At 47.0% G+C, this 15160-nt stretch overlaps 1 long non-coding RNA gene across 1 annotated transcript in view; it reads right to left on the reverse strand.

The window, feature by feature from the left end:
• The window catches only part of LOC134908958 (uncharacterized), a 146756-nt gene that overhangs the window by 118545 nt on the left and 13051 nt on the right, over positions 1 to 15160 (reverse strand). Inside the window, exon 3 of the long non-coding RNA XR_010175858.1 lies at positions 13178 to 13302. This is a non-coding gene — a long non-coding RNA (uncharacterized LOC134908958). The remainder of the gene's footprint in view (positions 1 to 13177; positions 13303 to 15160) is intronic.

Below are 15160 nucleotides of genomic sequence, written 5' to 3' on the forward strand. Positions count from 1 at the left end.
CACTGGGGGCATATGTGGCAGGCACTGAGGGGGCATATGTGGCACTAGGGGCACGTGAGTACCTGGCACTGTGGGGGAATATATGGCACTGGGGGCATATGTGGCACTGGGGGGGTATATTTGGCACTGGGGGCATATGTGGAAGCACTGAGGGGGCATATGTGGCACTGGAGGCACGTGAGTACCTGGCACTGTGGGGGAATATCTGGCACTGGGGGCATATGTGGCACTGGGGGGGTATATTTGGCACTGGGGGCATATGTGGCAGGCACTGAGGGGGCATATGTGGCACTAGAGGCACGTGAGTCTCTGGCACTGTGGGGGAATATCTGGCACTGGGGGCATATGTGGCACTGGGGGGGGTATATTTGGCACTGGGGGCATATGTGGAAGCACTGAGGGGGCATATGTGGCACTGGGGGCACGTGAGTACCTGGCACTGTGGGGGAATTTCTGGCACTGGAGGCATATGTGGCACTGGGGGGGTATATTTGGCACTGGGGGCATATGTGGCAGGCACTGAGGAGGCATATGTGGCACTGGGGGCACGTGAGTACCTGGCACTGTGGGGGAATACCTGGCACTGGGGGCATATGTGGCACTAGGAGCACGGCCCTAGCAACAAGCACTACCCCCTAGCAATGAGCATGACACCCAGTGCATGAAACCCCTGGCAACGAGCATGACATCCTGAGCATGAAAATCCCTGGCACCGTGCATGGAACCAAGAGCATGAAACCCCTGGCAATGAGCAGGTAATTTAAAAGTAATTAGAAGCCTTACTGTATAACTTAATGTGTAATGGGCATTACGGTGTGTGGCATTATGTATCACGGACATTGCGGTGTGTGTCATAATGTGTCACAGGCATTACGATGTGTGGCATACTATATCACGGGCATTGTGGTATGTGGTATAATGTCTCAGGGGCATTGCAGTGTGGCATAATGTATAATGGGCATTGCGGTGTGTGGCATAGGGTATAACGGGCATTGCGGTGTGTGTCATAATGTGTCAGGCATTACGGTGTTTTGTATACTATATCACAGGCATTGTGGTATGTGGTATAATGTCTTAGGGTCATTGCGGTGTGTGTCATAATGTGTCACAGACATTGTATGTGCTATAATGTATCAGGGGCATTGCAGTGTGTAGCATAATGTATAACGGGCATTGCGATTCCTGTCATAATGTGTCACAGGCATTGCGGTGTGTGTCATAATGTGTCAGGCATTACGGTGTGTGGTATACTATATCACGGGCATTGTGGTATGTGGTATAATGTCTCAGGGTCATTGCAGTGTGGCATAATATATAACGGGCATTGTGGTGTGTGGCATAGGGTATAACGGGCATTGCGATATGTGTCACAGGCATTACGGTGTATGGTATACTATATCACGGGCATTGTGGTATAATGTCTCAAGGTCATTGCAGTGTGTGTCATAATGTGTCACAGACATTGTATGTGCTATAATGTATCACGGACATTGCGGTGTGTGTCATAATGTGTCAGGCATTACGGTGTGTTGTATACTATATCACGGGCATTGTGGTATGTGGTATAATGTCTCAGGATCATTGTGGTGTGTGTCATAATGTGTCACAGACATTGTATGTGCTATAATGTATCAGGGGCATTGCAGTGTGTAGCATAATGTATAACGGGCATTGCGATTCCTGTCATAATGTGTCACAGGCATTACGGTGTGTGGCATAATGTGTCGGGGGCATTACGGTGTGTGCATATTGTGTCATGTGCATTATTGTGTGTGGCATAATGTCTAAGGGCCATTGCAGTATGTGGAATAATGTATACTGGGTAAAACTATAAGGAGGAAAAATGACAAATAATGTAAGGGGCATGAATCAGGATTATTTTTCTTTCCTGTGGTGGCTAACGTCTGGGCGTGCAGGTTGCAAAACTGGGGTATAAGGTAGTCTTTTCCTGCAATGCCACGCCCCTTTGTGCAAAGCCACGCCCATTTCAATGAAGCCACACACCCTTTTTGGCGGCGCGCGTCTTCGGCGCGCGCATGTTTGTCACTTTACTAGTGCCAATTATGGGGGATATGGGGGGGGGGGGGGGGGGGAGGGGGCGCCGAAGAATTTTTTGGCTTGGGGGAGAAAAATTTCTAGTTACGCCACTGGCTAAGGGGTCTGTGTAGTAAGCCTTGGAGAGAGATAAAGTAGACGGAGATAAAGTACCAACCAACCAGCTCCTAACTTCCATTTTTCAAACACAGCCTGTAACATGGCAGTTAGGAGCTGATTGGCTGGTACTTTATCTCCGTCCAATTTATCTCTGTCCAAGGCTTAGTAAATAGAGGTCTATGTCATCTGTACTGGGAATGAGCAGCAGGACAGACAGGAGAATTCAGACAACTCTGGGCCTAATTCAGACCTGATTGCAGCAGCAAATTTGTTAGCTAATGGGCAAAACCATGTGCACCGCAGGTGTGGCAGATATAACATGTGCAGAGAGAGTTAGATTTGGGTGGGTTATTTTGTTTCTGTGCAGGGTAAATACTGGCTGCTTTATTTTTACACTGCAATTTAGATTTCAGTTTGAACACACCACACCCAAATCTAACTCTCTCTGCACATGTTACATCTGCCTCACCTGCAGTGCACATGGGGGGGTCATTCTGACCCGATCACACGCTTCAGTTGTTTGCCGCGGTGCGATCGGGTCAGAAATGCGCATGCGCCGGCGCATGCCAGACGGCCGAAGGCCATCGTTGCCTAGCGATCGCCTCTGCCTGATTGACAGCGGGAGGGGGCGGCATGGTGGCGTTTGGCCGCCGTTTTGGGGGCACGGTCTGGCCAATGCAGGCATGGCTGGACCGTGCGGGGGGCGGGCTGCAGCAGCTGCGTGATGTCACACGCAGCTGCTGCGACCCAGGGCAGCAACAAGTAACTCCCGGCCAGCTGCAGGAGCTGCGCTGGCCGGAAGTTACTCTTCAAGTACATTGTACTTTTGTGGGGGGCAGGCCATCCAGACATGTGGGGCGAACTAACCCTGTGCTGGGCGTCCCCCTGCATGACTGTGTCAGTGATCGGAGCTGTGCTAAATTTAGCACAGCTACGATCAGGTCGGAATGACCCCCCATGGTTTTGCTCTTTAGCTAACAAATTTGCTGCTGCAATCAGATCTGTATTTGGCCCACTGGACGGACCATGGCCCTGTTCTAGTAAGTGTCACTTGTGAGAGTATGCCCAGCCTCCGAGCAGGGCCGAAACTAGGATTTTCGTCACCCGGGGCAAGGCAGTAATTTTGCGCGATCCCAGGGACTGGAGCTCACTCGCACAGCGTCGGAGCCAGCTGCAATCAGACAGGTGGGCCAAATACATTGCCCTGGGAGCTGTCTGCTGTCTCACTGGAGCAGCACAGCACTGCTGGTAAAAAAAAAACACAAAACAAAAACCCCTGCTCCTCTGTAACTCCTTGGCGCCCCCTCAAATCCTGCACCCAAGGCGCATGCCCCCTTAGCTCCCCCCCCCCCTAGTTACGGCCCTGCTCCAAGGGTAACTTCCAGTTGCACTAGGCTTAGGAGGATTTTGTTTAAAGAAACTTTGCATGAATGTTCTCAATGGGTTTCCACGAATGTTCCTCCCAATGTAACCTTTTCCATTAGACCAGCAACTGAAGGTAACCACGAATCTTCAGATAATCTAGATTGTTGGCCTTTTATCCTCACAGACTAAGGACCTAATTCTGATTTGGAAGTAAAGCAAAACAAAAAGCAAGTGACTGTGCATCTGGGCAAACCTACAGTATATTGTACTGCAGGTGGGGCACAGATGTAACATGTGCAGTGAGATATAGATTTGCAAGGGGTGTGTCCAAACTGAAATCTGAATTGCAGGGTAAAAATAAAGCTGTCTAACATCTGTGGGCTACATGCAAAAGCAGCCAGCAAATCAGAGTGCCAGTCCCTAGGAGTGCCAGTTTAAGCACTCACAGCATAGTCCTTGATAGCGTAGCAAGAGGAGTTTGACTATTGCAGGGCTGTGAGTCAGTGGCGTATCTAGAGAGGAGGGGACCCATAGGCAGTGTCTGTGTTTGAGCCCCCTCCTCTCCTGTAGCCGGCAGCACTGTTAGTGCTCTGAGCACTACAGACTCTGGCACAGTGCCAGAGACAACAGCGCTTGCGCAAGTTTTCGGGAAAATGGCGCGGCTGACATTTTTCCAGAGACCTGCACATGCTCTGTAGACTCTGGCACTGTGCCAGACTCTCTAGTGCTCAGAGCGCTAACAGCGCTGCCGGCTACAGGAGATGAGGGGGCCCACACACGGAGACTGATGGGCACAAGAAAGGTAAGTATAGAAGAAATTAGTACAGTGTGTGTGCGGTGTGGGCCCCCTCTGGACCCAGGGGCCACACACTGCACCCATTATAGATACGCCACTGCTGTGAGTAGATGCCACCAGCAGCAGTCCTATGAATCACTCCGCCAGCTTTGGTGATGGTGGTTTGAAGTTTAACAATGTTAATTAAAAAAAAAAAGGTAAAGCTAAAACAAAAAAACTATTATTTCAATACAGTAAAACAAAAAGAAACAAAAATGCTTTGTTTGACTAACAGCAGATTTTCCTAGTACCACATCTGCCATCACCACTCTGTGATGAAACTAGCAAAGGAGGGCAACCGGAAGAACCACCTGCACTCTGTGATGAAAATAGCAAAGGAGTGCAGCCGGAAAAACCACCTGCACTCTGTGATGAAACTAGCAAAGGAGGGCAACCGGAAGAACCACCTGCACTCTGTGATGAAAATAGCAAAGGAGGGCAGCCGGAAGAAGAACCACCTGCACTCTGTGATGAAACTAGCAAAGGAGGGCAACCGGAAAAACCACCTGCACTCTGTGATGAAACTAGCAAAGGAGGGCAACCGGAAAAACCACCTGCACTCTGTGATGAAACTAGCAAAGGAGGGCAACCGGAAAAACCACCTGCACTCTGTGATGAAACTAGCAAAGGAGGGCAACCGGAAGAACCACCTGCACTCTGTGATGAAACTAGCAAAGGAGGGCAGCCGGAAGAACCACCTGCACTCTGTGATGAAACTAGCAAAGGTGGGCAGCCGGAAGAACCACCTGCACTCTGTGATGAAAATAGCAAAGGAGGGCAGCTGGAAGAACCACCAGGTTGGGTTCGATATGCAGTCGCTCGGGATGCCGGAGGCCAAACTATCAGCCACTGCATCCCAATGGTGAGAATCCTGACAGGGGAAAAGTAAGTATCCTAAGCCTACCCCTCCATGCCCCCGTTCCCCTTCACAGCCTATCTCTAACCCTCCCTGGTGGTGCCTAAACCTAACCCCACTTCCCGCAGCCTAAATCTAAACCCCCCTTTCCCTGCAGCTTAATCACAACCCTTCCCCCACAGCCTACACCTAACAACCCCCCCACCCACCCCCTGGCGGGCCGGCAAATATACTTGTTCGGGATCCTGGCAGTTGGGATTCCGGTGCCGGGACTGTGTCCCTAGTGGGTATGCCGACGCTGGCATTCCGAGCAGTGTTGGAATTCCGGCGTCGGTATTTAGACTGCCAGGAATCCGATCACCAGGATCCTGACCAGATGGCATACCACCGCTCTCCTTTTGTAAATAGCTTTGCTATGCTTTGTATGAAGAATCTATTTCAGAAGAGCCCCTGGGATGTCCACACCCGGTTACGGATATTGCATCCTATGAGGCTTCATAGACTTGCCGAAAACTGAAATTGTTTTAAGCCTGGTTGCATGATTTGCAGGATATCCCATTTCCATGACTGTACCCTGGGGGTCATTCCGAGTTGTTCGCTCAGTAAATTTTTTCGCATCGCAGCGATTTTTCGCTTAGTGCACATGCGCAATGTCCGCACTGCGACTGCGCCAAGTAAATTTACTATGCAGTTAGGAATTTTACTCACGGTTTTTTCTTCGTTCTGGTGATCGTAATGTGATTGACAGGAAGTGGGTGTTTCTGGGCGGAAACTGGCCGTTTTATGGCAGTGTGTGAAAAAACGCTACCGTTTCTGGGAAAAACGCGGGAGTGGCTGGAGAAACGGAGGAGTGTCTGAACGAACGCTGGGTGTGTTTATGACGTCAAACCAGGAACGACAAGCACTGAACTGATCGCACTGGCAGAGTAAGTCTCGAGCTACTCAGAAACTGCACAGAGATGTCTTTTCGCTATATTGCGAATCTTTCGTTCGCAATTTTAAGAAGCTAAGATTCACTCTCAGTAGGCGGCGGCTTAGCGTGTGTAAAGCTGCTAAAAGCAGCTTGCGAGCGAACAACTCGGAATGAGGGCCCCTGTGTGACTTTAGCATTTGTAACAAAAAAATGTAATAATTTAAATATCCCTAATTTATGTTTACAGCAAACTTTATTCATTTAGTTGTTGATTATACAGCTATATATGCTAAACTATAAATCTTTGTAGAGATGAAGTATAAACACTAGAAAGCTATGTAGCTATACAAGTAAGGACATGTCATAAAACAATAATAATAAAAACAACACTTTAAACTCTCACAAAAGCCAACACTCATACACTATGGTGCATTATTGCCTGAAATCGTTGACCCTTGATGGCTGGAAACTTAATATCATTCAGATTGGCTCGTTTTTGCTGGGAACCATGGCTACTAGGCCATTAAGGGCCACCAAGGTGTTAATAGTAGCCTAATTGCACTAATTATTCTACGTTTACATCAAAGTGCTTAATTAGGCTTAGATGGGGAATACCTTATTAACTGCTAAGGTAACAAAGGTACGGAAGGCAAGCACAAACTAATTACCTAAATTATGTACAGTAGGGGTTAATTAGTTAATGCCTAGAAATGTTTCACTAGTTGTTCCCTAATATGTTGTCCTGTGTGTGAAGCTGTTTGAATGGGTAGCAATGTCACAACTTCACTGAAACACAATTAGCGTAGAACGTAAGCGTGTCTGCTGCGAAATGTAACCGAGACGAGTGCAGAGCTTAATTACTACAAACTTGATGCTATAGATTCACAAGTCTTTGGGTTGTTTATAGGGAGAGTCAAGCAATCATTTTGTCACTGTATTTCTTGAAGAATCTCATATGAAGCCTTGTCAGTGCAACATTCTGTGCTAATTACTGAACAATTGTGCATGCTTCCGTTATGGCAACGACTGTAGGCACGCAAAGGGTGGCTTTTCCTCATGGGAACAGCTGAGCAGATTCGAGCGTGCTCAATGTGATATGGGGACAAAGACATACCCTTCAACATGAACCATTCCATTAGGTGCAAAATGCTCTGTTACTGAACTTCCTTGCCAGTGGCAGTTGCAGAGCTGGGGCAGCAGTGCAGTCCAAAATTTAAATAGGGGAGCCACACCTTCTATATGACAGGTAAGAGGGGGGTTAAGGGGGGACCCGGGCCCCCGCCGAACCCCTCCAACAAGCCCGCGTAATTAGTACCAGATAATCAGGTAAGAGGGAGGTCGAGGGGAGAGCATGGAACCCAAGCCCCTCTAACAAGCCCAGGTAATTAGTACCCCCCCTCTTGGTGCCACTGGCTGTCAACGTAGAGATTGATGGATGGCTGGAGCTATCCACCAATCAGAGTGCAGCATTCTCTACCTGCCTCCCAGCTTCCAGCCAGTGTTCGGCTGTCAGGATGCTGATTAGTGGATGGCTGAAACCAGGGACAGACTTGGACTAAAAATAAGCCCTGGTATTTAAAGCACACAGCCCACCTCGGCGTCGGCATCTGGCTCCTGACATAGACTCCTCCCTTTACTATTCCTGACTCCTCCTACTTAGATTAAGCTATTACAAATGGAATTACTATTAGAATGACATACAAGTGTACATCATTCTCTGCATTAAAATACACACAACAAGCTCATCCTGCAGAGGATTCAAGCATGTGCCATAGTCAGGCATTTGGTAGTTGGTTGGTAGCATTAGGCAATGCTGCCAGTGCATTGGTGTAGGTCCACACAAATAAAAGGGATGGCATTTTCTCAACTGACCAAGCCATGGCTTAGCAGTGGTAGGAGCCACACCAATACATTTATGTTTTTGTGCAATTTCGTGACTTGTACTATGATCCAAAGTAACTTAACTTTGTCTCGGATATTTATAATTAGTTAGGTTATTGCTACAAATTGTATAGGCTTTGTGTTAGAAGAGTGAGGATTTCTGCCAATGAATGAAATATAATTGTATATGCCATCTCTGAAGGATCATTGCTACAGTATAATTCAAGAGAGGATAGTTTTTAGACAAAGGAGGAATTCAAATAGGCATGGGGTCTGCCATGCGGTGGCAAAGCTCTGGGTTTCATGCCTGGAACTATTCAATTATTTAGCCTTTCCCCCGCACGGTAAAACCTCTGGTAACAGACAGAAACCCACTGATTCCCCATAAAATGAATACTCTAATGTGTTTCCCCTCTGCATTTTATTACAGATTTATTCTAGCAGCTCCTGAGGCTGCGTGGAGAAATCTTGCCTTTGGGTACTAGCGCTCAGGATTCCTGCAGCTAACTGAATCGGCCAGCACATTCAATAAACTGCAGGGTAAACCCTGCGCCTAATCGAATCTCCCCCAAAATGTCACTCATGGCAAAATTTGCACTCTTGATACTAGAGATGAGCGCCTGAAATTTTTCGGGTTTTGTGTTTTGGTTTTGGGTTCGGTTCCGCTGCCGTGTTTTGGGTTCGAACGCGTTTTGGCAAAACCTCACCGAATTTTTTTTGTCGGATTCGGGTGTGTTTTGGATTCGGGTGTTTTTTTCAAAAAACACTAAAAAACAGCTTAAATCATAGAATTTGGGGGTCATTTTGATCCCAAAGTATTATTAACCTCAAAAACCATAATTTACACTCATTTTCAGTCTATTCTGAATACCTCACACCTCACAATATTATTTTTAGTCCTAAAATTTGCACCGAGGTCGCTGTGTGAGTAGGATAAGCGACCCTAGTGGCCGACACAAACACCGGGCCCATCTAGGAGTGGCACTGCAGTGTCACGCAGGATGTCCCTTCCAAAAAACCCTCCCCAAACAGCACATGACGCAAAGAAAAAAAGAGGCGCAATGAGGTAGCTGTGTGAGTAAGATTAGCGACCCTAGTGGCCGACACAAACACCGGGCCCATCTAGGAGTGGCACTGCAGTGTCACGCAGGATGGCCCTTCCAAAAAACCCTCCCCAAACAGCACATGACGCAAAGAAAAAAAGAGGCGCAATGAGGTAGCTGTGTGAGTAAGATTAGCGACCCTAGTGGCCGACACAAACACCGGGCCCATCTAGGAGTGGCACTGCAGTGTCACGCAGGATGTCCCTTCCAAAAAACCCTCCCCAAACAGCACATGACGCAAAGAAAAAAAGAGGCGCAATGAGGTAGCTGTGTGAGTAAGATTAGCGACCCTAGTGGCCGACACAAACACCGGGCCCATCTAGGAGTGGCACTGCAGTGTCACGCAGGATGTCCCTTCCAAAAAACCCTCCCCAAACAGCACATGACGCAAAGAAAAAAAGAGGCGCAATGAGGTAGCTGACTGTGTGAGTAAGATTAGCGACCCTAGTGGCCGACACAAACACCGGGCCCATTTAGGAGTGGCACTGCAGTGTCACGCAGGATGTCCCTTCCAAAAAACCCTCCCCAATCAGCACATGATGCAAAGAAAAAGAAAAGAAAAAAGAGGTGCAAGATGGAATTGTCCTTGGGCCCTCCCACCCACCCTTATGTTGTATAAACAAAACAGGACATGCACACTTTAACCAACCCATCATTTCAGTGACAGGGTCTGCCACACGACTGTGACTGATATGACGGGTTGGTTTGGACCCCCCCCAAAAAAGAAGCAATTAATCTCTCCTTGCACAAACTGGCTCTACAGAGGCAAGATGTCCACCTCATCTTCACCCTCCGATATATCACCGTGTACATCCCCCTCCTCACAGATTATCAATTCGTCCCCACTGGAATCCACCATCTCAGCTCCCTGTGTACTTTGTGGAGGCAATTGCTGCTGGTCAATGTCTCCGCGGAGGAATTGATTATAATTCATTTTAATGAACATCATCTTCTCCACATTTTCTGGATGTAACCTCGTACGCCGATTGCTGACAAGGTGAGCGGCGGCACTAAACACTCTTTCGGAGTACACACTTGTGGGAGGGCAACTTAGGTAGAATAAAGCCAGTTTGTGCAAGGGCCTCCAAATTGCCTCTTTTTCCTGCCAGTATAAGTACGGACTGTGTGACGTGCCTACTTGGATGCGGTCACTCATATAATCCTCCACCATTCTATCAATGTTGAGAGAATCATATGCAGTGACAGTAGACGACATGTCCGTAATCGTTGTCAGGTCCTTCAGTCCGGACCAGATGTCAGCATCAGCAGTCGCTCCAGTCTGCCCTGCATCACCGCCAGCGGGTGGGCTCGGAATTCTGAGCCTTTTCCTCGCACCCCCAGTTGCGGGAGAATGTGAAGGAGGAGATGTTGACAGGTCGCGTTCCGCTTGACTTGACAATTTTGTCACCAGCAGGTCTTTCAACCCCAGCAGACTTGTGTCTGCCGGAAAGAGAGATCCAAGGTAGGCTTTAAATCTAGGATCGAGCACGGTGGCCAAAATGTAGTGCTCTGATTTCAACAGATTGACCACCCGTGAATCCTTGTTAAGCGAATTAAGGGCTCCATCCACAAGTCCCACATGCCTAGCGGAATCGCTCCATGTTAGCTCCTCCTTCAATGTCTCCAGCTTCTTCTGCAAAAGCCTGATGAGGGGAATGACCTGACTCAGGCTGGCAGTGTCTGAACTGACTTCACGTGTGGCAAGTTCAAAGGGCATCAGAACCTTGCACAACGTTGAAATCATTCTCCACTGCGCTTGAGACAGGTGCATTCCACCTACTATATCGTGCTCAATTGTATAGGCTTGAATGGCCTTTTGCTGCTCCTCCAACCTCTGAAGCATATAGAGGGTTGAATTCCACCTCGTTACCACTTCTTGCTTCAGATGATGGCAGGGCAGGTTCAGTAGTTTTTGGTGGTGCTCCAGTCTTCTGTACGTGGTGCCTGTACGCCGAAAGTGTCCCGCAATTCTTCTGGCCACCGACAGCATCTCTTGCACGCCCCTGTCGTTTTTTAAAAAATTCTGCACCACCAAATTCAAGGTATGTGCAAAACATGGGACGTGCTGGAATTTGCCCATATTTAATGCACACACAATATTGCTGGCGTTGTCCGATGCCACAAATCCACAGGAGAGTCCAATTGGGGTAAGCCATTCCGCGATGATCTTCCTCAGTTGCCGTAAGAGGTTTTCAGCTGTGTGCGTATTCTGGAAACCGGTGATACAAAGCGTAGCCTGCCTAGGAAAGAGTTGGCGTTTGCGAGATGCTGCTACTGGTGCCGCCGCTGCTGTTCTTGCGGCGGGAGTCCATACATCTACCCAGTGGGCTGTCACAGTCATATAGTCCTGACCCTGCCCTGCTCCACTTGTCCACATGTCCGTGGTTAAGTGGACATTGGGTACAGCTGCATTTTTTAGGACACTGGTGACTCTTTTTCTGAGGTCTGTGTACATTTTCGGTATCGCCTGCCTAGAGAAATGGAACCTAGATGGTATTTGGTACCGGGGACACAGTACCTCCAACAAGTCTCTAGTTGGCTCTGCAGTAATGATGGATACCGGAACCACGTTTCTCACCACCCAGGATGCCAAGGCCTCAGTTATCCGCTTTGCAGTAGGATGACTGCTGTGATATTTCATCTTCCTCGCAAAGGACTGTTGAACAGTCAATTGCTTACTGGAAGTAGTACAAGTGGGCTTACGACTTCCCCTCTGGGATGACCATCGACTCCCAGCGGCAACAACAGCAGCGCCAGCAGCAGTAGGCGTTACACGCAAGGATGCATCGGAGGAATCCCAGGCAGGAGAGGACTCGTCAGAATTGCCAGTGACATGGCCTGCAGGACTATTGGCATTCCTGGGGAAGGAGGAAATTGACACTGAGGGAGTTGGTGGGGTGGTTTGCGTGAGCTTGGTTACAAGAGGAAGGGATTTACTGGTCAGTGGACTGCTTCCGCTGTCACCCAAAGTTTTTGAACTTGTCACTGACTTATTATGAATGCGCTGCAGGTGACGTATAAGGGAGGATGTTCCGAGGTGGTTTACGTCCTTACCCCTACTTATTACAGCTTGACAAAGGGAACACACGGCTTGACACCTGTTGTCCGCATTTCTGGTGAAATACCTCCACACCGAAGAGCTGATTTTTTTGGTATTTTCACCTGGCATGTCAACGGCCATATTCCTCCCACGGACAACAGGTGTCTCCCCGGGTGCCTGACTTAAACAAACCACCTCACCATCAGAATCCTCCTGGTCAATTTCCTCCCCAGCGCCAGCAACACCCATATCCTCCTCATCCTGGTGTACTTCAACACTGACATCTTCAATCTGACTATCAGGAACTGGACTGCGGGTGCTCCTTCCAGCACTTGCAGGGGGCGTGCAAATGGTGGAAGGCGCATGCTCTTCACGTCCAGTGTTGGGAAGGTCAGGCATCGCAACCGACACAATTGGACTCTCCTTGTGGATTTGGGATTTCGAAGAATGCACAGTTCTTTGCTGTGCTGCTTTTGCCAGCTTGAGTCTTTTCATTTTTCTAGCGAGAGGCTGAGTGCTTCCATCCTCATGTGAAGCTGAACCACTAGCCATGAACATAGGCCAGGGCCTCAGCCGTTCCTTGCCACTCCGTGTCGTAGACTATAGGTGCATGTTGTTTACTTGGCTCTATAAAAAGGTCTACATTTGTCATAATCTATCTGGATTATAATTGGGAATAGTAACCTGCCTGAAGCAAAGTGAGCAAAGTGAGCCCGCAATGGACTATGCATGGTCATAGACTGTCTAATGGACACATTTATAAAACAATAATTAAACTTGTGTAGACCTTTTTTTGTGTCAACCATTTTCAAGTCGCCCTTTTGTACCTGTCGACCTTAGACACAGTCAACCTTTTTACTGTTGACCTTTTGACCCTGTTGACATATATATATATATATAGCAAGGAAAAACAACGTGGCACTCACGGCAAGTTTCAATAATCACAACCACAGCATGTAGCGTAGAGCAACGTTTCAGTGGCACCCCACTGTCGTCAGGCTTTATTAATAAAATATTAAAACAGTCCTACCTTTATAGAACACCCACGTGTATGTTGTACAGATAGTCCGGACCCAGACTTCCGGACAAGAAAGCGGAAATGATGTGATAGTGCCGTCAGCGCACTGAAAGATCAAAGCCCATCACCATGGAAACCTGATTGTTAGAAGTAGCAGAACATGGATACTGATACAGCGTCTAAGAGTTTATAACAATCATTAGACACATAGTGTTAGGATAAGTAACAGTAATATAGCAATGACATAAATCAACATTGGCATACTGTAGAGGATATTTGTATACTAAAATACATGTCCGTTTACCCCACAATCCGAAAGTAATTCACAAAGCAGAAGAAGCATGAGATATACTAGATTAGCCCTCAGATATTAATTTGACCATATAATCCTCAAATTGTTATAAGAAACAAGAATAAGAGAACTGTTCATTCAGTCCTCTCGGGTGAATCACATCTAGATAGGCTATCCACCTTGCCTCTACCTGTAATAATTTTGTAGCACGATCACCCCCCCTGATGTGAATAGGGACATGGTCGATCATTCTATAGCGAATACTGCTAATAGAATGTCTGCACGCAGCAAAATGTCTGGCCACAGGTTGCTCACTGGTTCCTGACTCTAGAGCATTTCTGATAGCAGATCTGTGGCAAGTCATCCTTTCCTTAAATTTGCGCTCAGATTTGCCAATATAACTGAGGCCACACGGGCAGAGGATTTGATAGATGATAAAAGTAGAATTACATGTAAGCCGATGTTTAATCAAAATCCTCTTGCCAGTGTGTGGATGATTAAATGAATCCCCTACCAGTAAATACTGACAGGTGACACATGTACACTTGAAACATCCCATTCTGACGTTCTGTGCTGTCAGAAAATGGGTGGGACTTGGTGTCTCCATTCGTACCCTTGAGACATCAGTCTTGACAAGATAGTCACGCAAATTTTTACCTCTGGAATAACAGGGCATCAATTTTGACTCAGATAGATGCAATTGAGCATCTGTTTGCAACAATGGCCAGTGTTTTTTACCAATTTTTGTAACGGTCTCAGAGCTGGTGTTAAATTTATTCACCCAGGGGAAATTAATTTGTTGTTTAGCAGTCTGTGATTTTTTCTGCAACAATATTGTTCTATTCATACTCATAACTTTAGTTTTAGCCAACTGTAGTGAATCCTTAGAATAACCTCTCAGCAATAATTTAGCAATTAACGCATCGATCTGTTGTGAAGCTGTTTCCCTATCACTATTGATTCTCATTATCCTGATCATCTGAGAGTATGGAAGTCCTCGCTTTAGTGAGGAAGGGTGACAGCTGCGGGCATGCAGTAATTGACCCTGGTCAGTAGGTTTCACGTAGATTGAGGTACTGACGTGATTGTTATAAATCGTTACATTGACATCAAAATAGTTAATTGTGTGTTGATTTAGTTGAAATGTAAATTTAATAGGACTGGCGCTTGAATTATAAGACTCTAATAAATCAATTAATCCAGTTTTATCGCCATTCCAGAGGATGAACAGATCATCTATGTAGCGATTGAATAATAAAGCTCCAGCTGTAAATGTCTCATTGCTATAAAATAAATAATCTTCAACCAAAAACATAACAATATTAGCATAGGTGGGGGAAACTGCAGACCCCATCGCACACCCTTGGACTTGCTGGAAGAATTGTTTACCATACAGGAAAAAGTTATTAGTCAAAACTAATTCTAACAGCAACAAAATTACTTCGATTTTAGCGGCATCAAAAGCTTGTTTTTTAATGAGAAATTTTCTAACAGCTATCAACCCCAAATCATGGGGAATCGATGTATATAGACTAACTACGTCGACTGTTGCCAACCAACAGTCGTCGGGTACGTTATCAATCGTCTGAAGGTTATTCAAAAATGCCGTTGTGTCAATCAAAAAACTAGGTTCATCTATCAGTAAAGGCTGTAATAAATGATCCAAGAAAATCGACAATGGTTGCAATAACGATCCCCGTGCC

The sequence above is a fragment of the Pseudophryne corroboree genome, chromosome 1 (assembly GCF_028390025.1).
Source record: "Pseudophryne corroboree isolate aPseCor3 chromosome 1, aPseCor3.hap2, whole genome shotgun sequence".
Lineage (NCBI taxonomy): Eukaryota > Metazoa > Chordata > Amphibia > Anura > Myobatrachidae > Pseudophryne > Pseudophryne corroboree.